General features: G+C 46.3%; 1 pseudogene; it reads left to right on the top strand.

The window, feature by feature from the left end:
- Positions 1-2,564: 2,564 nt before the first annotated feature.
- Positions 2,565-26,159, top strand: part of LOC115315550 — a 30,308-nt pseudogene continuing 6,713 nt past the window's right edge.

Raw genomic sequence — 26,159 nt, forward strand, 5'->3', positions numbered from 1 at the left:
TGGTAACTACAGCCATGCATATTCGGAGCTTGCGTGAAAGCAGTAAACCTGGTGAACCGCACCTCGGGAATTATGGACTATATGTAGGGTTTCGCGTTTTCGGTTTCTATTTTTTCAAAATTCAGCGTACTTTTTTCGGTGTTTATTTTAAAATTCAATTTTCGGTTTTTTTCGGCGTATATTTATGCACACAAAAGTTTATCGGCTTTTTTCGGTGAATATAAAACAAACACCAACGGGCGCCGAACCAGATGACCCTTGCAGCTCTGATAATTGTAACAGCACAGATATACTGTAAAAAAATGAACACTTTATTTGGCAAATGTGTGTAACTGTAAAAGAAACAAGAGAAAAAAAAACACAGAAGTACAAACAAGTCAGATATGAAGCCTATGCCTAAAAAACATGGAACTTCACCTTCTGTAAATCGGGATTACATGAACTTCTCCTTATTGGTCCGCACTCTTTCTTTCCTGTTAATATGACCCTGAACTTTGAGAATGCCCTCTTAGCCCTAACACTGAGAGGGTGAGAGGCTGAGGAGACGAAGCCCTGCCTAAGCCAAAATCGGCCAATCAACCAATTGTGACCGCCAAAAGAGACACGGTGCAACGTTTTGAAGCACAACACAACATGCAGAGCTTTATATTAAGTCAGTCTTCCTTACAACGAGTGTGAAAACACGCTCGTACATGGAGACGTCATGGGGAATTGTAGACTTCACGTTCCGATCGATGATGCGCAGATTAAACCAAAACGTCGTGATGGCATCCGTGTATCCCATACATTGGGACACGTTTCGATAGACACTGTCGTTCCACTTTTTCGCCACGGCTCTGCGGTACGACTGGAAGGTCAAAGTGACCTTTCCCAATTAAAATCTGAATTTGTGAAAATGGATTTGACGTACTTTTAACGGTTTGAATCGAAAATGCCCAACCTAAAACTGACCTTTTTCGGTTAAAACCGAATTTCCGAAAATGGATTCGGCGTACTTTTATCGGTTTTTATCGGTTTCAACCGAAACCTCCGAACCCTAACTATATGAAACCAGAAGAGATGAATTTACAATAGGAAAAACGAACAACATTGTCTACTTAGTTGGGTACTGGGCAAGATCAAACTATGAGATGTATCAACAGTCCGCATACAATGTCTCATTAACGTAGGATTAAAAAATCATGAGTACGATGGATCACATAACTTGCTGACTTCAACTATTGATGATGTTGACCTTTCATTTGATATTTTATTATTCAGTGACATGGGCCGACATCATTTTGATGTTATTTGAAAGCTTTCAGGTCCATTTCGCGATTAAACAGCGAGCCAATGAGAATAATTGTAATACTGGAATTCAAGCAATAACCGTGCAAAAACAAAAGACCTCTCTTGTTTCTTTTTAATATTAAAATATTTTTTCCTGTCCAAGTTTAGTATATATTTTGTGAATACACGTGATCGTACATAGACGTATGACGTATGCATACACCGCACACTTGAACGCTTGTCGTCCGATGTTTCGCGACCAGATGCGAGCAAAACCTATCTAACGTTATCCGCAGAGCTTACATAACAGAAAGGGTGCAAGCATGACACGCACCAGTTTTCCCTACACTTCAAGCCAGAGTTAAATCAGCACAGATCTTGGAGACAAGGCATGCTCTATGCTGAGTGTTGCTTGCTGGGCATAGTGTTGCTTTCGAGAAGTGTTTTAGACGCGCGTAGAAGGTAGTCAGTGCGCTGAAGCTTTCATTCTGTCTGCCACCCCCTGAAGCGTCATGAAGGCTCTACTGCTCTGCGTGTTTGCCGCCTCCGCGTTTGTTCTGGTATCGGCCACAACTCCGGATATATGCGGTAGCCTTTCATTTTATTCACCCTAGTATAATAATTAGTCGTATTTACTAAGGTTCGAGGGAATTTCATTCACATACTTTTTTTATTTACTAATTAAGAGCGTTCAGTATGACCTAGGTGTGTGCTTCATTTGAAAAGAACGCTTCCATCGAATGAGCACCTGTAGAAGTACGCACTGAACTTAATGGTTTGTAACTGATAATTTTAAACACCCTGTCTTACAGTCAGTTCGAACTTGAGGGCAATACTAGAAGTATAAAAATAATTCCAAGGATTGAAGGTTTTGTAAAGATTATTTTAATTCATATCAATTTGGTTTGTTATATCAAAAATACTTGTTACAAACATTTGAATCTCTCTAAAAAGAAACAGTAAGTAACTAGTAAAGTTACTGTGCACACGTTCTAAGGGTCAATCGCCATACACTGAATACGTGACTGTGCCTAAATTCAGCAAAGTCCCATTCCTTGAACTTTCTTTTCGCTCAAAGCGCTCGTAAATGTGGCATGGGATTGAACTGACTTCAGCTGGCTCGTCGACATCTCACTTTAAAATAAGATCATAAATAAGGGCAACTAAAAAGCACGTATAAACAGACAACTTTGTTTGAAGTGACCGGCGTCGTTTTTATGGCTGTCTATTTAACCCCAAGCTTTATCACTGTATGTATCACTCTGCTTCATGGTTGCTTTTCTAACTATTCAGGAATGGACGAGGACACGTTGGGTTTCGAGATGCAGTGCATTCGTTCCAAGGCATGGCTGATGGTGAGAAAGAGAGACAGAGAAAAAAAGGCTTGGGTATTTAAACAAAAACAAATAAATGGTTTTTAACGTGTTGCTTCGTTTTATATTCTGGCCTAAATGCTTGCTCAATTTAGTACGAGCAAGCTTCAGGCAGGTGGGCTTGGTAACCTCGTGAATTACATTGGCATTTTTCTGAGCAATCGCTGTTGTTTATCTTAGGATTAAGGCTTAGATATATTATCCTTTGAAGAAAGTGAAGTGCATTATGGGTTATGAGGTTAATCACACAACCTCCTTCTACTATACGCCAAAATATTATAAAAGGTTCATGCCAAAGCACGGAAATGTGCGAGTATGTAGAGCCGTTTATTCATGTCCAAACCAAATACTAAAGACGCCTGGTAAACACCAAGCCCTGAAAAACAAATAAAAACATTTCGTGAAAAAATAACAGTTCTCTGGAAATTAACCAAGCAATGTATCACAACTCAAATGTGTCACTTTCAATATCTCGTGGATGCACTGCGCAAATCTGCGTTCACCACACATGGCCAGATTAAAAAAAAAGAAAAAAAGAAAAACATCTCCGAATTCGCCACGCCTCTACAGGCTTCGTTGTCTCAACCAATGCGTTTGAGAGAACCGCGGGCGTTTTACGTAATTTATAGAAGAAGTTTTTGTTTTTTACTCAGCCTGCTTTCGACGCTGATAACGATGCATACCCCGGGAGTGCGCCAGGGGTGTAAAGGAGCGTAAGTTTATGTCACTACAGCACAGACGTTTACGCTTCTTGGTATGTGTAAAAGCTCTCCTAACAACTAACGTGTTTTATTTTGACCCAACACGGTAGACGTGGAAGTTCAGAAACGTGTCACACTCAAACTCTGCTACACAGAAGTAAAATATTTTAATTATTATTAATCAAAAGTTTGATTCAATTATAAAGGTTATTTTTCTTCTCTTTTTAGTTGAGAAATGCTCTCAACAAACTAGAGAACATCTACCAGTGCACGACGGATGTTTGCACTTTCCGAAGAATTTGCAAGCAAGGTGACATCGTGAGTAAATTTTGAATATCTAAACAGACCACATTTTACCACAAATCGTAGTTTTACATACGCAAATAAAACTTTTGTTTTTGTTTTCTATTTTTAGGAAGACATTCTGAAGAAATACGTAAAGGTGAGACCTTATCTGTTTTAGTTTTGTCGATGATATAGGTTGAATTAAAACTGTGGATTGGGCTAGTTGGTTCATCGTGATCTGTAGGACTTAAAAGTGCATACAAAGCAACCGAAAAACAAAAAAACCTAAATCATGGACTGGCGCTAGTGCCAGTCCGTGTTGTATATGTCTCTTCTTGGTCCGTGTTTTTGGGGGCTTTTAGGTCCTCCAGATATTATAGGCTTTCGCTTATATATACCGGAGCGATTGCAGTTATAACTAACTCGCGTTTACGGCGATGCCACATGTCGGTACCAATAACTTTTCCTTGCTTAAAAAATTACGCAGCCCAATTAAACATTCTTGACTCAGGTACTATCGTGGACACTGTTAGCTATAACACGGCAGCGGCGGCCACCCCGTACCCCCAGCGCCTCATAGCAGGCGCCGTCCGAAACCCCACGCATGCGCCGTGTGGCGGACTCGCTCTTCCCGCCTGCGAGCACACCCTCGCTTTGTCGTCTGCTAGGCACGGAGCAGATGACGCCACAGCGCTTGCCAATTTTCCCTGAACAGGGTTCAGCAAACCACCGCGTAAGTGGTGTCCGCGGTTGATTCCCTGACTCCGCTGGCTAAGGATAATCATCGCCACTAATTGTAATATCACGGTAGACTACTTTTTTTTTTTTTTTTATGGGACAAACTTGCAATTATACTCCGTTTCACTTTAGGTCTAAGCGCAGCGGATGCTACGAGACGATAGGGCCAACCAAAAGCGACAAAAACTCACTTTTTGCACCTTATTGGGTCCCCCGGTGATGCACTCCGTGACATTGCACCTTTGCCGCTATTTGATTGGCTCTGTCGTTTTGTAGCGTACGCTGCATTTGGACTTTAGGTGAAACGGAGTATAAGTCTATTTCTGTATCACACCTGCTGCGCTCATACTGGTTTGCGAGCGCATATTGTGAAAGATGCATTGCGAAATCCTGTTTCTGAAAAAGCAAAAAAAAAACAAAAAACGTAGACGGGATTAATGCCCTAATGACTCTGTAATCTCCCCCAATCAAAATCGCCGGTTTAAAATGAGTTCGAGACCAGTTCGCTAGGGCCAGGGTACCAGACGAGCAGCACTGTGGCATCGCCTGCTCTGCGTCTAGAAGACGACAAAGCGAGGGTGTGCTCGCAAACGGGAAGAGCGAGTCCGCCACACGGCGCATGCGCGGAGTTTCGGACGGCGCTTGCTATGAGGCGCTGGGGGTACGGGACGGCCGCCGCTGCGGTGTTATAGCTAACAGTGTCCACGATAGTACCTCCCGTTTTCTTCCGAGCTTTCAGAACATATCGTATCTACGGAATTTCACAATTAAGATTGAGACGCATTCCTCTCTAACATCGTAAGCTCCCAAACGGAGCTTAAACTTGGACCGAATCTAAACCGAATTATATTTTTGGCGTCAAAATCCCTTTTTAGCCTCTCTTGTCTAGCATCTAGAGAGGCAGCCGGTTGCGTTACTATACTCTCGGAACTTCAGGACATTTTAATGTCATCAGGACGCGCGTTTCACTTACACACATTCTAAGCCCTCTTTGGAAGGAGATTTTTGTCCTAAAAAGGGGCCGATGTTCATCATGCAAACATTAAGCCGCGATATCAAAGACAAAGGATTGAGAGCTTAGCTATAGCAGTCATTTTGTTTGCGCGAACGGTTGCGCGAAAAAGAAAAACAGGACCTCTAAAGACATGAGTTCTACCCTTCCTATAACACGGCATATACAATCAGCGACAGCTTAGCTTAAGAAACGTGGGGGGGGGGGGGGGGGGGGGGGGGAGTGGGGGGGGGGGGGGGGGTTGGAGCTCCTTGCATCTTATTATCGCTCTGCAGGTGGTGACACGGTGGCATCGGTCGATAAGATTACGGAAAAACTAATCATAAAGCGAAAATAATGGGCATATAATGGGTCCCACCTTACGTTTCCCTTGCTGTCAGTGGCCGTATCAGTATGCTACCTGGAAGGCGTCTCCGACTGGTGTGTTTTAGCGTCCTATATCCCGCCCGTACATCAAAAGTGATCCCTCAAGTGACAACAAATGACGTCACAGAAGCCGGAGTGTCAAGCTGTCGAATGTCGCGATCCTGGCGGTTGGTCAGAGAAATGGTGGCGAAAAGCACGAGCGAATATGAGTGCCGCTGTCGTCGCGGCGTCTCAAATCCTGGCTGCCGAAACTTCCGCGGATCGCCAAACTGGAGAGCGACATGGAGCAGAACAGGCACCTGCCACACACACACTGCTGCTAATGGAACACCCGCGGGATCGCTACCGGTGACACCGGCTGTGTTCCAAAAATTACTCGATCCGACTCCGGCGTAAAGGTTTCGTACCGTGGTGTTCCAAAACTTGCTCGAGCTTACTCGATGACGTCAGAACTCGCGTTTCAAAAGCGGGTTGTTAACTCTGGAGTATAACTACTCACGCTACCCTCCTCGATCGGGGGTACACTCTAAAAATGGTCACGCAGAGCAAGCGTGACGCAAAGAGATTTTTTGCACGCTTCTTCTAAGCGTGGTGCTTTTCAACGCTTAGAATTCACGCTCCCGAAGCGTGAACTGCGCACAGGTTTAACGCTTGCCACGTACACATCCTCTGCTTCACCCATATTCTGGGTGTTCGTCGATTCCGAACCGTAAACTTTCAACACGGGAGACCGACGCAGAGGCGGGACTTAAGGCAAAATATGCTTTTGAATTTTTTGCGACAGCAATGCAACACTTGGAATAACAAGCTCACCTGTGTAGTGCAGTGTCAACAGCCGAGAACAAACTCGCCCGACTACCTCAACTATGCCCCAACATGCACGGCTCATTCCTTCACCTTTCCGAATAAACAGCATTTGTTTCAATTCCGCGCTCAATCACAAGCAGCAAAAACTGTTTCCTAGATGTGGCAGTTATGCTGAAAAGCACATCGGTTCTAGAAAAGCAACACGGTGGAGGTTGTGCTACTTGATACTTGCGCTTTCACAACAAAAGAAAACAACAGCGGATTAAGACAGTAACAGGGAACAACCGAAAACAGGGTTCTTACCCAAATATTTCTGTCTTCCATGAATAGCTGGCGAATGGCCGCAGTAAAGGCACCAGCCGAATGGGAAGCCCTTTCCGTGGCTGGCATTCAGGTCCATCTCCCGCATGAAATCGGGGCACTCGCACTCGCTATGTTTGCAGCGACCCCGCGGCACTCCACGCACGTCAAGTGTGATAAACAGGGCACACTGTGTCCGAACTCACGCGCCGTCTCCTGCTAAATCTTGCAAGTCGCAGTCAGTCAAGCTGGTCCAGCCACCAGCCCCAGCCACAAACAAGGCGTGTCGGGAACTGACTGAGCGAGCCAGGGAGCAACGGGAACAGCGCAACGGCCACAACGGCTTTCTCGCTTTTCCCGCCAAAAAAGAGGACGCACGCGCCCTCTGTGCTTCCAGAAGAAAAAACTCACATCAACAAAAAATCAACAAAAAAGCACGCGCAAGTGCATTTCAGGAGCGTCAACCCATACGGATATATATTAATGTGACGATGAATGGAGGCGCGCGCGTTTCTCCGAAAATCTAAGCGTGTGTTTCGCGGTCGTCACGCTAACGCTGTTGATCACGTCCAAAAAAAAAAAAAAAATAAAGGCCGAGCGGGATTCCTCGGACTGCTCTAACGCTTGGACACAGAAAACAAACGCTTATTCTTGGTCACGTGGTGCTTAAAACGTCATTCCCGTCGTATTGACGTCGGTTCCAGGCTTGAAAGTCGCGGTTAGCGTGAGGTTCAGCGTGACAGTTTTAGAGTGTAACGTCGGATAAAGTCGAGTAAATACTTTACGTCATCTGTTCATCGCCAGCTTTCTCCGCGCACAGCCGTCAAAGCTCGCTTGCTCCGTTGGCTTTGGTGCCGGACGTTCCGAATGACAACAGATCAGGTGCATATTTAGGTGTGGTTATTGCGATTTGCTGTTTTCAACGCAGGAATTCACTGCATTACATCCAGAATGTGCACCCTTCCTGGGAAGGTATACTTGTTGTTATTATCAGAGTGCGAGCGTAAAGAGGACCTTCTCCGCATCCTGTCCTCGGCGTTGGAGGGAATACCGGATTCTCACTTTCAAGGCTAAAAATGTTCGAACGCAGTAAATGATGAGGTAGTATTTTGAAGCGTGAGCTACACTGACCGAGGTTGAGCATTTTCGCGTGGCTCCCAAAGAACCGTGCTGCGCAAGCGCTAGGAGCAGTGACGTCACACGGCGCACAGCTGGCGCGCCGGAGCCGCCGCCGCCGCGCGCGCCTGGCCGGTCTGCGCTTTTCAGAGGAGTGACGTCATAGCCGCGGCAGACGCACTGGCGCCGCCGCGTGCCCAGCTGTGCACCTCCGTTGCGCAGTAGCCATGCCTGACGCTGCACCGGAGCCGCTTGATAGCATCTCTCATTTTGTGCGCATAAGCTCACGCTACGTGTATCCTGGCATAGCCGAGCTAAGCCACCGGAATTTTTTTTTTGTTTCCCCCGGAGTGTGTTTACTGAGAAGATGACGCTTGTAAAGCAGTAAAGGCTTCGAAGATTTCATTGTGATCATACTCGCGTCAAGGCGAACGTAAGTTACATATCATTCTTGAGAAAGCACCCTTCGCTGTACCACTGCACCGTCTGGAAGCAATTTTTGCAAAACATAATCGGTGCAAATTACAATGCGTGGAGTATATGTGTTTAGGGCACCTCGACTAGAATTACTGTGATCGCGCTGATTAATAAAAACAATTTTTTGATATCTAACTCTAAGGAGTAAATAATTTTAATCTCATTATACAGCTGAAAAGGAAGGTGAGTAAAGGAAGCTGGTGGATCCACCTCAGAAGACACCGCGTCGTCATTGATATTATCGTCTCTTCGAGTGCTTTCTCCACGATCAAAAGGGTCGTCTTCTATTTTCTGCCATCGCTCCTGTGTTTTCTTTTTACCGTAGACCAAGACGAAGCCGATCCGCCTAGTATCCAGGTGATTATCCCGGCCGTTTCAAGATCGAATGACGATGCCGAAACATATGCTTCGGCATCGTCATTCGCTGAGCTGCCTCCGTAAGTTGCGGTGATTGGCTCTTCGAGGTGTTGTGCGGGAAAGTAGATTCACGGGCATTTTTTAGAGTGCAGGGTAGGAGTTGAGATAATGATATCAATAATAATAATTCATTTATTTCCATCTACATCGATGGTGGAGCTCAAAGGAAAAAGCTGTGAAATACAGCTTGACAAGGGCCTCAACCCCCTACATAGGCACAACAGCAGAGGTGCAGGAAAAAATGCTACTTCATGCGAAAGTACTAAACGGGTGGATAATATACACACGCAACACACAAATAAAAAAAAAAGATTGAATAATCCTGGAAATATTAAAAAAAAAACGCCAGATCACTGGTATTTTACCTATCTAGGTTTACAAAATATTCTCTAAGTTGCTTAAGTGACATCCTAATTAGATCCAACTCACTAGCATCAAACTGCTTGAGCAATTTAAGCAGCGTATATCTAATCACCGGAGAGTCGTAATTTGTCCTCCGCGCTACCATTTCCCAATGTTCTGCGTGACGAGTGGAGTAAACCGGTTCCTTTACAAATAGATGTCGTAATAAAACGCGTGTTTCTGAAGCTTTTCAATTTCAATGTATTATTAAGTCTATAGTTGTATAAATTGTATATATTAACAACGCGGAGAGCCGTAAACAGACCAGCTGTATGAGAGTCAAACGAGACTCCACCGATAGACCTCAACACGTATTTTCTGAAGATTGAATAATGTAGCTGAGCCCCAGACGAGATGGCTGTAATTTAAGCGACGTCATAGCGCCGAACTCTGATTGTAAGGATCGTGGGTGGCCGTAAATGCAAGCTGTCTTTGTTCATATACTCACTGTTTAAACGCGTTCTAACGCTGGGCACCGGCATCAAAGGTTCGAACGTAAGAACATTGCCCGAGGGGCAGACGAAACTCTTCGCTCAAATTGCAAGGGAGACCGTAGCTAGAGACGATGGCAGCTAGCCTTTTCCGTCTACCTACTATCCTTCCAACCAACACCGACGCTCCGATATCACGGCACCATCTCCCCCCCCCCCCCCCCCCTCGTCTCCCTCAGTTTCTCCACGCATAGTCAGTGACAGTTAAAGAAAGGCAGGTCGCGACGTATCCCGGGCTTCTTAATTATCCCCCGGCAGCCAATGAGATAATGGCGAGGCCCGACAAGTCTTGCGAAAAAGCAATCACTAAGAAATCACCGATCGGTCTGTATGTTCCCCCCCCCCCCCCCCCCCCCCGCCATCGTTCTTTGCCCTCTGTACTTATGGCGCTGTTCTTTTCTTCGTAACTATGCATAACCAACTCGCCTAATTTTCAACGGTACTTAGCAAGAAGCTTAACAAGCCGCGCCCCGCGATTCTCAAGCTGCCAGTGACACGATTATAAGACTGGTGTCACAAGTCGCGTAATATAACGAGTATTTGAAGTCTCAATAAAGCTCGAGTGGTGAGGGGCTTTCAAAAGCCTTTACAAAAGTAAAAGGAAAACAATAAGATATTTTTGCTGACAAGATGTCACGCTTGCTTCGCTGTGCCTCCTCGGGGAATGTAAACGAAGCGAACCCTGCTTTACTTCAACAGAGTAAAGTTTGTGAGAGTATCGAGACCCGTATCTTTATCTTTGCTACTGGCGAGGTAGCCGCGCAAGAAGTCTCACTGTACCTTCTTGACTGCTACGTCCTTGTTCTTTCAGCCCCGACCCCTGAACGACTTCTGGGCTATCGCTAAGAAATGCTCCGGCACCCTGCCTCCAAAAAAGGTGTGGCGTGAGCCTCTTTTGAACTTCCCCTTTCTGTAAGCGGGGTACGCACGCGCGCGCCATGGGGCCCGAAGCTTGTGCAGAGCCACGAGTGAATAAACATTCTTTTTGGTTTACCGTGACACGGAGTCAGTCGCATTTCTTTTGGGTGCCACCGAGCACCGATACATGGTGTCAGAAGTGGGATCCCACCGCCTCTGAAGCTTTGGGCGTCGCCTTGTGGTTGCGGACCACACCGAGTCATGGATCGGGCAAATGTCACCGGACTCTCCCTCAGGCCGCCCTTCTACTTTGGGAACGCTTTGTAGTGGCCGGCGTGGATCGCCGAGTTAGAGGATTTCCGTCATGCAACGGGACTGGTAGCACAGAACGAGGAAACCGAGGTACGAACGCTTCTCTACGTCATGGGTCGCCCAGGCTAGGCAAACTTTCAACACCTTCGGGTTATCTGACGCCGACGCCAAGAAGTACGACACCGTGAAAGCGAGATTCGACGGTCACTTCATTCAAGTCAGGAACGTAGTATACGAGTCTGGAAGTTTTAACAGACGGGAGCAGGGGCCCACTGAAACATTGGACCAAACGTAACCGTGCTCTACAACATGGCGGACCGATGCGACTACGGAAGCCTGCGTGACCAAATGATTTGTGACCCTTTCTTGGGCAGCGAGACAAGTCACTCTCGGAAGCTTCCCAGTTGGACACTGCGCTCACTCTAACTTCCGCGCTTGCCAAGGCTCGACAGAAAGAGTCTGTTCACAGGCAGCAGCAGTTGTTGAGAGATACTGAAGCGCAAGCGCCTGTCAAGACTGAACACGCCGACTTGGACGCAGTGGCGAAAGGCTCGTCGTCTAAGCGTCGCAGCGCTCCATCTTCATCGAATGCGAAGCGAACCTCACAATCAAAACAACCAAGCTCCACGTGCGATATTGCGGAGGATTGCGTCACGCTCGTCCTGAGTGCCCTGCGCGAGCCGAAAAGTGCGCTCGATGCAAGACCAAGGGTCATCACGCACGTGTCTTCAAAAAGATGCCAGGAGGAACCAACTCAGTGGAACAGAATCCAACACCGGCAATTTTTCTCGGCGCCGTCGACGAGTTCGGTAGACGTCCAGACCCCAAGTTCGCGGCGACAACCGTGAACAACGTTTCACTGACTGCGAAGATCGACACCGGTGCAGAGGTCTCAGCGATCCCAAACACATTTTCGGAAATACCGTCTTCTGGCCGGCGCTCAGCAGAAGAGGTCCTTTCGGGGCCCAGTGGGCATGCCCTGAAGGTGTTGGAGAAGGTTGATGCTGTCATGAGGTGGAAGGACAATTCCACAAGGCATGAGGTTTACGTCGTACAACAACTTCTCACTGCCCTTCTTGGATTGCCTGCCATACAAAACGCAGAACCCGTCAAGTTTTTCTGCAGCACCGAACGCCTCGAGGAGCGCTTTGCTCGACTCTTCTGCGGCCTTGTGACACTTCCAGGAGAGTACACCATCCGACTAGACCCAGCGGCGGTGCCTTACTCGCTGGGCGTCGCACGTCGCGTGCCGATTCCTCTGAGAGATGCAGTAGTTCAAGAACTCAGAAAGATGGTGTATCTGGGCGTCATTCGCCCAGCTGAAGGTGTCACCGACTGATGTGCTGGGATTGTTCCAGTCCTGAAGCCTTCCGGAGACGTAAGGATCTGCATCGACTTCACTCACCTCAACGCCTCAGTCCGACGAGAGCGCTATGTCCTTCCAACTGTGGAAGAATCTCTTGGTCAGCTGGGGGCGACAGCAGTGTTTTCGAAGTTGGATGCTAATTCCGTCTTCCATCAAATCCGTCTCAATCCCTCGTGCCAAGAGCTGACCACATTCATCACCCCCATTTGGCCGTTTTTGCTTCACACGACTACCTTGTGAGATAATATCAGCTCCGGAATACTTCCAAAAACGCATGTCGGAGATCTTGAGTGTACTGCCCGGAGTGCTCAACCTCATAGATGATGTACTTGTCTTCGGCAAGGACCAAGCTGAGCATGATGCAAATCTGCACAAGACTCTCAAGCGCCTAGAGCAAACTGGAGTCACCCTCAACAGAGCCAAGTGTGTCTTCAAAACAAGGGAAGTTACCTTCCTTGGATGTATTATATTCCGCCAAGGTGTTCGACCGGACCTAGCAAAGGTCAAGGCAATCAGAGATCTTCCGGCTCCAGAGCATCCTGCCGGAGTCCGTCGGATCCTTGGATTGGCGAACCATCTGGCACGGTTTCTTCCGAACTTGGCACAAATTACGGCGCCGCTCAGAGACCTGCTTCGAAAAACGTCGGAGTGGACCTGGGGTCCTCTACAAGCAGCCACTCGGCAAAGCGTCAAGGGTCTCCTGTGTTCAGATTGTTGCATGGCTCACTACAATCCGTCGTATCCCACAATACTCTCGGCGGATGCGTCTTCACAGGGATTAGGAGCAGTCTTGCTTCAGGTTCAGCCCGATAGGAAGGAAAGAGCTGTGGCGTTCTCTTCACGGTCCCTTACTCCGACTGAAACCCGATACGCTCAGGTGGAAAAAGAAGTATTGGCTTTGACTTGGGGAGCAAAGCGGTTTCAAAAATTTTTGCGGGGCCTAGCGGCAACATTCCAGACCGATCATCAACCTTTGCTGACGCTCTTGGGAAAGTCGGCACTGGGTGTGCTCCCTCCTCGTATACAGCGCTTCCGCATGCGTCTGATGCGGTTCAGCTAAAGAATGCAGTATGTTCTTGCATCGCGACGGCTGATACTCTATCAAGGGCTCCGGTAAGTGAGAAGGAGTCATCGGAGACACTGACCTGCGCTGGGGTTCAGTCATTCACTGTTGGAGCAGTGATGGGACTCCGAAGCAGCACTCTGCATCCAGTGAAAGAAGCCGAGGAGAAAGACAAAGTTTGCCAGATGCTTCGGGAGTACTGCATAAACGGATGGCCATCAAAGTCAAGACTTCCTCTCGATGTTTCGCCGTTTTGGCAGTACAGAGGAAGCCTGTCCCACTGCGAACGCTTTCTGCTCTACGGAACCCACCTCCTTACTCCTGGTTCCCTAAGGAAGGAGATGCAGAAACGACGCCAAGAAAGACATCAGGGAATTAGACGGTAAAGGCCGCGCGCGAAAGAAGCTGTCTGGTGGCCAGGCCTGTCTTCCGAGCTGAGAAGAGTTGTCAATAACTGCGTTGTGTGCACAAAGGTACGTCAACAAAACGCCGAGCCTCTCATGCAGTGCCGGATTAAGGCATTTGGGGGCCCTGGGCTTAGGCTGTTATGAGACCTCTGCCTATAATAACGGTGGGGGTGATGATGGTGGTGGTGGAGGTAACGATGACGACGGGAATATGTATATCTTTTAGCTTGTTAAATCTAGATATGTTTCATCGTATGATTATTGTCGAGCCTTGTTTAGATCCGTAGATTCAATGGAATTCAAGTTTTCCTTGCTGTCATTGAGCGGATGTGATTGTTTAGAAGCTACTTCGCATATAATCAACTCCTCTAGCAATTTACAATATATTAATTTTAAGACACAAAACTGAAATCAAATAAACATTGCGAAAAATATTAGGATTTATCGTTCACATCCAGCAACTTAACCACAAAAACAACAACAAAAACACTAAATTGCTTCAGTTTAAAATGTTGACTCTGTTCATGAATTTGTTTGACTAGAATTACAGCTAGATTCATAGACTACATGCCTGGGCCAGTTTACACAAATTGGTCGCGATGTCGACTTGTAGCACAGGTGACCCTCTTGCTAACATGTCGAGTGACATCATTAATCACACATGAGTTGAGTTATGCAGCAACCGAAAAGGTACCTGCGAAATTCCCATTCTAATTTCACTTCCCCTAAACTAAATGGCATGCCTCGCAAATCGACAACTGCCACAAAAATCTAGAGCCCTTATTCTTGTTATTGTTCCAAATTATTGGAAGTGTTTTAACTTCTAACTCTAACTAGCCCTGTGTTAATTAAAACTGATGTGAACAGTGAAGGAAGTGACATAGGCAAGAAAGAAATTTCGTTGTTTGAAGCAGTCTTTATCGGGATCAAACTACTTCGTAAACGCTCTTCTAATAACAGAACCCTCGTTTCGCAAACAAACACAGACTTCCACATTTAAAGCATAGGAGAAACTGCGTGCGATTCTAAGACATCGACCGCTGTCGTTCGGGCACATTTACATTTAAAGAATTTATCATGAGAATCGCGAAGATGTTTTCTTTTTGTATCTACAGGCTGTCTTTTTGAATGGGGAAAATGTTTCGCATCAGATTTAGTACTAATCTTGTTCTTTTTAAATACTATAATTTATACCTCGGCGGCCATTTTCTTCTGTGACTTAACGTTAAAAAAATAAGAGGTCATACCTCAGAGGTTGGTGAAACCATTGCAGTATTCGCATCAGTCGCTGGAAGGAAGAATGTTCAGTCGCACTGGCAGACCATATTCCCAACTGGGCGGCGGAGAAAAGCTCACCGGAGAAAAGCTCACCGGAGAAAAGCTCACCGGAGATAAGCTCACCGGAGAAAAGCTCACCGCAAAACCGGCAGATGCGGAGAAAAGCTCACCGATTTTTTTTTTAACTTATCGGATTCTGCGTCAAACTTGGCAATTTAACACAATTCGCAATCGCCACCTCATTTTAAAAAAAAATGTCCCCTTTCTTGTAATATTTTTGAAGGTCATTGGGCATATTCACTGATTCCTCAGGAATTCTTAATCACCCCTTCTGTATATTAACGAAGCCGCAAAAATGATATCAAAACATCGTACACCGGTAAAAAAGACAACAATTTATTAACAACTGAGGGTGCGCCGTCGGCAGCTCTCTAAAATAAAGAGGTTTGTTCTTTGTGAGCTAATATGAATAGCGGTGCGGTGAACCGTTTCAGCTCCAAATATTCTGTAGTGCCTAATAGTTAAATAGGTATTTGTTGATGCAATCAGTGTCGGCTACGCTGTTTTCTTTCTGTTAATTTCACTAAGAAAACTTTAGTTGCGAGAACAGCTTCGTCCTGTCGTGTTCGTTGTCTTCACTCCGTCGTCGTCGTTTGAGCGGTTTTCATCATGCATAACGTTCACCAACTCGCCCTACTCGCTACCCTACAGAAGCCTACTTCTTATATAGGTCACGATATAGGGCATGTAGGGCACTATATGCCCTATATCGTGATAGTGCCCTATATATAGGGCACTATCACTAAAGGCAACGTGCGGACACACCAGCACGATCGGCTAGAAAACGTGCATGTCCGTGGAGGAAAGAAGCCTGGATATCCTACTGACTGTTTTATCCTGTTTTCAAAGGTCAATAAAAGCTTCAAAGAGAATTTTAGGCACCGCGTTGTTGCGCATGCACTTTCCGATTTTCGGTGTTTGCAGTTTTGATTTTTAGGTTTTAGGGAGACATAAGTTTTCGAACTTTTTCACGTTATTCAAGTTCATAGAATTTTCAGTTAGATTTTAGTTGCCGAGAAAGTAAGCCGTAGAAAACACTGGCCCGCCATTATTAATTTGGAAGCAATATACTTAATAAGCTTGGCAAATAATACAAAAAAGGACATTTTCTTTTTGACAAAGCTGACTAACTTTAATGATAATAAATTGATACATGTTACGCATGATCCAAAAGCCTCCATATAAAAAGAAAAAAAAATGGGTGAGCTTTTCTCCGCATACGCCGGTTTTGCGGTGAGCTTTTCTCCGGTGAGCTTATCTCCGGTGAGCTTTTCTCCGGTGAGCTTTTCTCCGGGATTCATATCAACTCTAGAGCGCTTCCTTGCAGTCAGTACCCATCGAAAACTGTTGAGGGATGTCTTAAGAGCCGGCTCCTTGGAACGCCTTTTTGTTGGTGGCTATACACCTTTCCGAAAAATACTCGACCCCAGGGGCAACAAACCGTTTTCGAGCCCAGTCACTGAGTTTGAGGCTAGACTCTCACCGCCGTCCCTCCTAACCCTAACCGAGTGGACTGTGATTTCAATAGGCGCAGCCCGCGTAAGCGCAGTTTCAAACGCTGCTGGCGGCTAAATTCTCGTCTTCTCCCGCTATATTTTGTGTTTCATGGTACATGTATTTTCCCGAGGATATTGAGAAAGCATTGTGCCACATTTGAAAAAAAAAAAAGCATCAAAACAAACTGTACACTATTTTTGTTGGGTACGCGCGCAACAGAACGAATGCGACTGGAATGTATAGTTTTAGTTATTTGTGTTTTTCTTACGGTAAGTTTTGACGGCGCCGCGGGATTCGCCGCATGTGAAACGACAAAGAGCTTTGCTGTCAAAAATAAATTACACCAGAAGAGGGCCGAAAGGCATGCATTTTTCACGCTCACAATTTACGTGTTTACCGATGGACAGGACACGGACGTACAATTGAGGAAGTGTTAACATTCAAACAATATATCGTGCGTACCACACGATGCAGCGTTATCCGAAAAAAAAATATTTACTTGAGAAAGATCTCAAATAACAGTCACAGTCGACGACAGTCACATCTTGACGATCGGACGGAATCCGAGATGACTTCGTTTTGGGGCACGTTTTGAGGAGAGCTTCCTTTGTTCGCAACCGCACTAAGGCAAAGAAACAAACGCGACTGGCCCGTTTCTCACCCCAACCCGGACAACTATTTTTGGAGATGACTGAGGATTCTACGCGGATTATCTCTGGGAGGGGGGAGAACAATGTTCGCAAAATCGCGTCGTGGGTCGTTCGACGTCCTTCACCTCCTTCGTTTCCCGTGAATGTCGAGCAGAACAGCTTGAATGGCAGGCGCTTACCAGCCTTATTCCTCACAATGAAAGATAACATAAAAAAGGTACGCAGCATGTATAAAAAAATGAAATGGGAACTTTCAAGAGGGGCGGGAAAACGTCGAATGCAAAACCGCAAAAATGTAGGTAGAGAACCGCGCTGAGCAGGTCTTCACAGTCCCAGAGAGTGGCATAAAATTTTCTTGCTGATAGAGGGCGCGAGAGTCGCACCAGCCGCATCAGCATTAGCAACATGGCGGCGGCCTAGGAGCGTTTTTTGGAAAGGTGTATAGAGACGGTGTCCAGAAGATTTACGGGCGCCTTTTCGCTTGTTCCACACTTATCGCTCTGAAATGGACTCCATATGGAGTTTCGCGAAAAGGTTTAAAACAACATGTGTGAACCATCTGCGTTGCTTGCTTAACGCTTGCTTAACTTCCTGCCCACAATTTTCCGTAGAACACGCTAATGGGGCCCCAGTACAAAAGAAAGCTTCATAACCGTCCTTCCATCAAGCTCCAAATAAATAAATAAAAAATCTAACGAGGGGCATGGGAGGCCGTGTTAAATTTTGTTGTTCTGGCACGCTGTTGCACACCGATCTCACAAACGCCAGCTGATCTAGAGACGGGAACTTTATGGCATCCTTGTTTCCTTGCTGAGGAAAAGAGAACGAGAAGGCCATTGCGCCAGAGGCCCTTCGGGGTGTTTCTTCTGCTTTCTGCCTAAACTTTCTTAAACAATAAAAGAAAAAGACTAACATTTTTAAATTTTCAGGGGCCAGCATGGGGCCCCCTGACAGCCTGGGGCCCAGGGCTGCAGCCCCCTTAGCCCGTACCTTAATCCGGCCCTGCTCTCATGCCAAGGGTAACGCCATCTCTGTCATGGCAAATGGTTGGGCTGGACTTGTTTCATCTGCAAGGCAAGGAGTATTTGCTCTGCGTTGACAATAGGTCTCGCTTTCCCGAGATCTCTTATCTACCGTAAACAAAAGCTGAGGCTGTCATCGAACGCCTGAAGAGCATATTCGCCCGTCATGGAATACCTGCAACGGTAGTAAGCGACAATAGACCACACTTCTCCTGTGATGCTTCCGCAGAGTTTGCCCGGAACTACGGTTTCCAGCACACTACCAGCAGCCCTCGTCATCCTCAGGCGAATGAAGAGGCCGAGCGCACCGTGCAGACTATGAAAAATCTGCTTGAGAAAGCAGAGGACCCGTACCTTGCTCTACTTCTGTACCGGGATACCCCGGGTCCGACAGGGCGGAGTCCAGCCGAACTCCTCATGGGGCGACGTCTGCGGACACGGGTCCCGGTGTATACAGCTCTTCTGACCCCCGGCCAAGTCAACAACTACGTTGTGACTAGACGCGACCGTCAAGTCAAACAGCACCAACGGGCACACTTCAACCGCCGACATGCAGCTCGACGGCTACCCAAACTGAGTCCCGGATCGACTGTGTGGGTGAAGGACCTCAAGTGCCCAGGGGAGGTCCTCCGTCAAGCGGACACGCCCAGGCCTTACTGGGTCAGAACTACAAGAAGTGACGTCCGTAGCAACCGAAGAGCCCTCAAGCGAATTCCGGCTCATTCTGGTCAACGCAACGAGCTGGTATTGTGGCCAGCCAACACTACCGCTCCTGACGGGTCTCCCCTACTCGGAAAGGACGTCACGGAGCAGCCGCCTACACTGCAGCAGGCTTCGCAGTCGCAGTCATCGACGCAGGACTGCAGAGTCCCTGTGGCAGTACCAAGGGCTGGAAGAAAAGTGTTTGCCCGTAGTGGCTTGGTGAAGAACTACGGACTACTCGAAACTCTTATTTATCCCCAGAGGGGAATGTGGCATGAGCCTCTTTTGAACTTCCCGCTTTCTATAAGCGAGGCACGTACGCGCGTGCCGTGGGGTCCGTGGCTTGTGCATGGCCACGAGTGAATAAACGTTCTTTTTGGTTTGCCATGACACGGAGTCAAGGCTCGTTCACACAGACCTGTCTTCCTACGTTACGCTATGAAAAGTCACCGGAAAATCTGTGCTTCGTATTAAGCGTGACCACCAATTCAAGGAGAGAGCCTGGCACGCGACATTCGAGACACGAATGTTTTGGTGACTTAGACGTAACGTTAGAAAACGGTGCTGTGTGAAAAGTTGAACCGAGCTGAACTCCTTACGTTACGTTACGACGAGCCTAGCGCGTCGTAACGCTACGACGCGCTAGGACGTTACACCGTCCTAGCGCGTCGTCACCGAAACATTCGTGTCTCAAATGTCACGTGCCAGGCTATCTCCTTGAATTGGTAACCACGCTTAATACAAAGCACAGATATCCCTGTGCCTTTTCGTAACGTAACGCAAGAAATCGGGTGTGTGTGAACAAGGCCTTTAGTCGCATTTCTTTCGGGTGCCACCGAGCACCGATGCAAAAGGCACCGGAAATGTACTAGGATCTGAGACCGGCATGTCGCTGTTTTCAAGAGCCCCGCTTTGTATGCCCTAGCTCGAGTGCGTGCTTCCTTCAAAAAGTCGTATAAAACATTTCTGAAGAGGTCGCTGTTCATGTAAAGTGTTTCTTTCGCGTCATATGTTGTTGAAGGGGATAGAATGTGGGAAGGAGGGTCTCCGAAAAAGCGATGCTGTAGGCAAATGGAGAGTTCCAGAAAACCATTTGCTTTTATTCAACATTCGTTTCATGCACAGCTCAATGCTTTGGATAAAATCAAATTTATTAACCCGAACTCCTTTTATTTATTCAGAAAGCCCCTTCCAATTGCTTAAGTGAATGAAACTTCTCCGTATACACTGAATGGTTTTTGTGTGTTTTCTTAGACATGCGTGATTACTTGTTACCACCTGATATATTAAGGTATTATGGTCTTCCATCGTTATTGTTTACTACTGGGTGGACCCGATGGCGCGATGGCTCTTTGAAGGGACCGCGTAAATTGGTTTCTTAACATATTGCCATATAATTTAGCCACAAAGGTAAAATTAAATTTATCTCTAGAACCCGAGGGACCTTGGCAGACGCCTACGATCACCAGCTTCTCAATAAAGTTATTTCTCTCCCTCTCTCTCTCTTTTTCGTAAATATATCAGACGATAGGTTCCCAGGCGTAAGATTTGACATTTAACCATAATTTCCATAAGCCTAGCCTAGCTCGTGCAAATCGATAAAATAGCATGGTGAGCATCTGTCGTGCTCATTTAAACAAAATGAAGAGAATATAACACAAAAAAAGCAAACCTAATCTTTTTCTTTTTTGCCTTTAATACGTTTTTTGCTTTGATGACTGATACAGCTACCAACATTTTTATACGTGAATTCGCCAAACATTGCTTTACTGGATCGGCCGACCGAAAGAAAAAAACTATTTTTTTACTTAAGTGAGTCCATATCTTTAGTCTTAAATATTAACGAAATCACCTACGGGTGTGCCAGTTGTGAATTGTAATCGCAGTACGTTAAAAAAGGGTTTATAGGTCCACTTCAAAGGGCCGAAACCCTGCATAAATTCTACCCTACCGAAAAACTCATCTTATCTTCTTTTTTTTTTTTTTTTATTACCAACAACAGAAGAAAAGCAGTGTTCCTACGCTTACATTGTTAGCCACTTTTTAAGTCTTTCTTCTTTTTGTGAACACCAAGCTCTAACAAATTCAAACCTTGTCATTATTCACATCCGTTTATTTCATATGTGAATGAATCTTGTATAATTGTTACAACCTGCGCAGGCGGTATATTTTCTCCTGCCCTTTCTGATCCAACCTGTAAAAAAAGAAATAAAAATACTTGATGATGAAAGAACGAACATGACTACAATGTCAGTATTTGCTTCATGGAATCCCTGATTACACTATTATAGTAGGCAAAAATGCATCCACTTTAAATACACTGGAAGTACTAACTAAATAGACATGCAATAATATATTGTTACGCTTTAGTCTAAGCGTATCTCGCCCCAGGTGTTCCCTTCTATCCTTCCAATCCAAACATCACTCCTTCTTCTGTCACACTATCCCCTCACAAAAAATGAACGACAGTAAGTTCAGTTCAAGCTGAGCAGCCCTCGTACCGAGCAAGGCGGTTTCTGTGAACCACGAGCATGCGCGAACGAGCATTGCGTTTCACGCGGTGTACCACATCGTTCAAGCGCGTGACAACAATGAATGGTCTTTGTCGGTCACGCTGTAGTTTGGGTGAAAGCCCCCGTTTTTGCAGAGGGTTGTAAAGTCACACTTTGTCTCCCGGTTGAAACGTTTCTTGTGTGGTGTGCTCGTCGTATCGTGCCTTCATTCGCTGGAAAACGATAGACAGGAACCCTCGAACGAAGTCGTATGTCCGCTTGAGACGAATCATAAGGTCATCAGGCCACCAACATAAGACGCGGGGTCAGAGGAACGGTCTGGTGATCTTCAGAAAGCGAGGTCGCACGGCATGCGAATGTCCCGTCCAAAAAGAATCATGGCGGGTGTGCACCCGCTGACTTCGTGAACTGCAGTTTGATAGGAGTAGAGGGAGGAACAGAGGGACAGTCGTCTTCATGGTTGTTGACAAACATCGCCAAATGTTGCAGTATGGAGCGATTAAAACGCTCCACGAGCCCATTGGACTGTGGATGCACCGGCGTCGTTCTTGTTTTCGTGATGTTGAACAGTCGACAGACATCTTGAAAGACCTGTGACTCGAAGTTTCGCCCTTGGTCTGAGTGTAATGACAAGAGTGCGCCGTACCGTGATATCCAGTGGGTTACCAAAGCATCTGCCACAACAGGGGCGGTTTGGTCAGTATCTGGTCCATTTTGAGAAATAGTCTACTATGACAAGGAGAAACCTGTTGCCAGTTTGTGTTCGTGGTAGAGGACCAAGAACGTCTATGGCGACCCGTTTAAATGGTGCTCCACTGACGCGTTCCTGCAATGGCGCCTGTACTTTTTTGTGTGGGCCCTTACACGAAGCGCACAGGTCGCACTGACGGCACCACAACTTGACATCGTTGTGGCACTGCAACCAGTAGAAACGCTCACCTGTCTTCTGAAGGATATGGTTAACACCAAAATGGCCCCCTTCGGGACTGCTGTGAAGCTGTCGGAATATCGCGGAATTCGGGTGCTGCAACTAGTTTCCATACGACTCAGTCATAAGTCAGCGATTCCCATCGTCGGTACAGAAGTCCGTCACGTAACTCTAGTGTGTCCCACTGGGCCCAATAGCTTAATGCTGCTGGAGATAGGTGGGATATCTCAGTATGTAGTGGCCGACGGCAATTTGGTTTCCACTGGACGCACAGGCTGACAGCAGGATCATGTAACTGGGACTCTTGTATTTTTTGTGGTGACCACATGCTGTTGGAGATGGTGACAGGGCACAGGGTGCGACTCAGGCCCGAATTACGGCGAATCGTGCTCATGCACTGTCGACAGGAACCCTCACTACATGGACGCCTAGAGAGGGCGTCGGCGTTACTATGGTGTGATCCTGCACGATGTTTAATCTCAAAGTCGTACTGCTGTAGATGTTCTATCCAGCCGGCCAACTTGACCTTCTGCTTCTTTAAAACCAAGAAGTCATGTCAACGCTGCGTGGTCTGTGCGGATTATGAACTTCCTGCCACACAAAAGTGATTGAAATGGAAAAAAACCTTGACAATAGCGAGAAGTTCACGTCTTGTGGCGCAATAGTTTCGTTCTAGCTTTGTGAAGGCTTTGCTGCAGTCGCTAATAATTCGTTCATGGCCTTCCTGTTGTTGAGACAGTACTGCACCTGTCGCGGTATTGCTTGCATATGTGTCAAGAATGAACAGAGCGTTGTCTCTTGGGTAAGCCAGCGCTGGGGGCCACGTTAGCGCACAGTTTAGTGCGTCAAAGGAGTCTTGGCATTCAGTGGACCATTTAAATACCTTGGACTTCTCTGTCAAGGTATATAGAGGCTTGGCGACTCGTGAAGAACCAGAGACGGTGGTACGTCGCCAGGCCGAGGAAGCTCAGAACTTCAGCACCTGATGCTGGAGTTGGCCGGTCGGTGATTGCTGATAACGTCAGTGAATCAGGAGAGACGCTACTGGCTGCAATAACGCGTCCTAGATATCGGGCTTCCCAAGCAAAAAGTGTGCCTTTTTTAGGGGTCAACTTCAGGTATGCGTCTTGAAGTATCTTGAGCAGCAACTCGAGATAAGTCAGGTGTTCGGTGAAGGTCTTTCCAAGGACAACAATGTCGTCTAAATACACAAGGCAAGCGGACCAGGTTAGTCCCTCGAGGACTTTTTCCATTAGACGTTGGAATGTTGCGGGAGCGTTGCATAGCCCAACAGACCGCGAAAAAACAGAAGGCTGTTTTTTCGCGGTCTGATGGATGTACGGGAAATCGCCAGTAGCCGCTCTTGAGATCAAGGGGGGAGAACCAAGTAGATCCTGCGAACGCGTCTAGGGTATCATCTGTCCGTGGTAGTGGAATATAATCTTTCTTTGTGATGTCATTTAGCTTCCTATAATCAACGCAAAATCGAGTTGATCCATCCTTTATTTTTTACCAGGGTGATCGGTGAGGACCAGGGTCCATAGGCTGGCTCAATGACACCTTGTCTGAGCATTTGTTCAACGAGGTCATTCACGTGTAAACGCTTCGCCAGTGGTTGTCTGCGAGGTGCTTGCCAAATGGGGTCTGCATCACCGGTTATGATGCGGTGCGTAGCCAAATTGGTATTTCCTAAGTCAGTGTTGCTACTGGTGAATACTGCCGAAAAACGTGAAAGTAAATTCTGCAGTTGAACAGCGTCATTCTCTTGAAGGCGAGGAGCTGTGGCAGCATAGAGTGGTATAAGGTGAGTTTTGGAGACCAAGAGAACACGGTTAGTGAGTTTAATGGCAGCTCATTCGCATAGCACACAGTGACAGTCACCGAGCCGAGATGAAATGCCTGTGCCCCAACGTGAAGGATCCCTTGAGCAAAGTTGAGCACGCATTTGTGGGTCTTTAAAAAATCCATTCCTAGTATGCAATCGTCAGCGACTTCTGCTATGACCACAGGTAGTGTCGTCTGCAGGCCACCAACTTGGAAGGCAACTTTGGCTTGTCCAAAACTGCAAGGGTAGCGCCAGTTGCAGTTTGAAGACTGGAATTAGGTCCCACAGGCATGGCTGAGAGATGTAACTGGTCGAAGACTGTGGGTCGGACGACTGAGTTTGTCGCTCCGGTATCTATCAATGACCGCACAGGGAGCAAATGCCACTCAAAATACCTAGAACACCTTACTGTTGTTTGACATAAGCCTTCTAAATTATTTCAGAGGTCGCTGTTTTAAGTTTACCGAGTTTGACTTAAAATTTAAGTTCGCTCTCGCTTTGGTTGGCAGTCTATGGAGAGATCGCCATTGTGTTCATGCATGTGGTCAAACAAACTCACTAAGCGAAGTTGCAAATGTTCACAGAGCGTCGACCTTTGGCATAATGACGCAGGAAGGTCTCTGCCTTCGACTGCTGCGCGCCCATCACTGTGTTGCCCTCTCTCTTTACACTCCAAAATCAATCCCGGACCTTTCTGATCGCACCTCGTATATGGCGATAAAGTGGCCATTCAGTGATTTCACGCACTGTAATTAATTTCTTATTTCAAAATCACAACCACAATTTAACGCCTAATACTGTGACGCGAAGTTGTGCCAGTCACGAGTAGTTTAGGCGATCTACCAGACTTCGTGACAACCTTTCGATTCAGGTAACATATGTGTGACTGAGGTAAACAAAAGGATGTTGAGTCTTATAAACTCGACGTTTTGTATGTTAAACTAGATTTTTTCCTACTGTTCAATAAAAATTAAATATTGAAATTTGCTATTTTTGGTACCTGAAAATAAAAGGGAATTGTACGAACAATAAAAAACTATACAGTATAGTTACTCATTTCACGGCGGAAATCATGCATATAGCCAAAACAACGCGGAAATATTATACAAATTTAGCTGTTAAAACCGGTTCAAACCGGTTCGAACAGTTATTTTTTCTCTCCGGAACTGAACCGGAACTGAACCGGAAGACATGAACCCCAACCCGAACCGAATCCGAAGCGAAAAAACATTCGGTTCGGCACTCTGGTAATTACAATCATGCGTATTCGGAGCTCGCGTGAAATCAGTAAACCTGAAGAACCATACCTCGGGAACTATGGTGATATGCAACCAGAAGGGTTGAATTTACAATATAATAAAATAACAACCTTATCTACCAAGTTGGATACTAGGCAAGATCAAACTATGAGACGTATCAGCAGTCCGCATACATAGTCACATGAGCATAGGATTAAAAAATAAGGATTATGATGGATCACATAACCTGCTCACTTCAAATATTGATCCTATTCGCCTCTCATTTGGCATTCCATTATTCACTGACATGGACCGACATCGTTTTGATGTTCTTTTAAGGCTTTCAGGCCCATTCCGCGATTAAACAGTGAGCCAATTAGAATTGTTGTAATACTGAATCTAAATAATACCCGTGCAATAACAAAATACCTCTCTGGTTTATATCTAATGTTAAATATTTTTTTCTGTCCAAGTTTAGTATACCTTTTGTGAATACACGTGACCATGCATAGAGGCATGACGTTTACATGGACCGTGCACTTCAACGCTAGTCGTCCGATGTTTGACGAGCAAATCCGAGCAACACCTATCTGACGTTATCCGCGGAGCTTACATAACAGAAAGGTTGCAAGCATGACACGGACCAGTTTTTCCTACACTTCAAGCCAGAGTTAAATCAGCACAGA

The sequence above is a fragment of the Ixodes scapularis genome, unplaced genomic scaffold (genome assembly GCF_016920785.2).
Source record: "Ixodes scapularis isolate PalLabHiFi unplaced genomic scaffold, ASM1692078v2 PGA_scaffold3__209_contigs__length_174095766, whole genome shotgun sequence".
Taxonomy (NCBI): Eukaryota; Metazoa; Arthropoda; class Arachnida; order Ixodida; family Ixodidae; genus Ixodes; species Ixodes scapularis.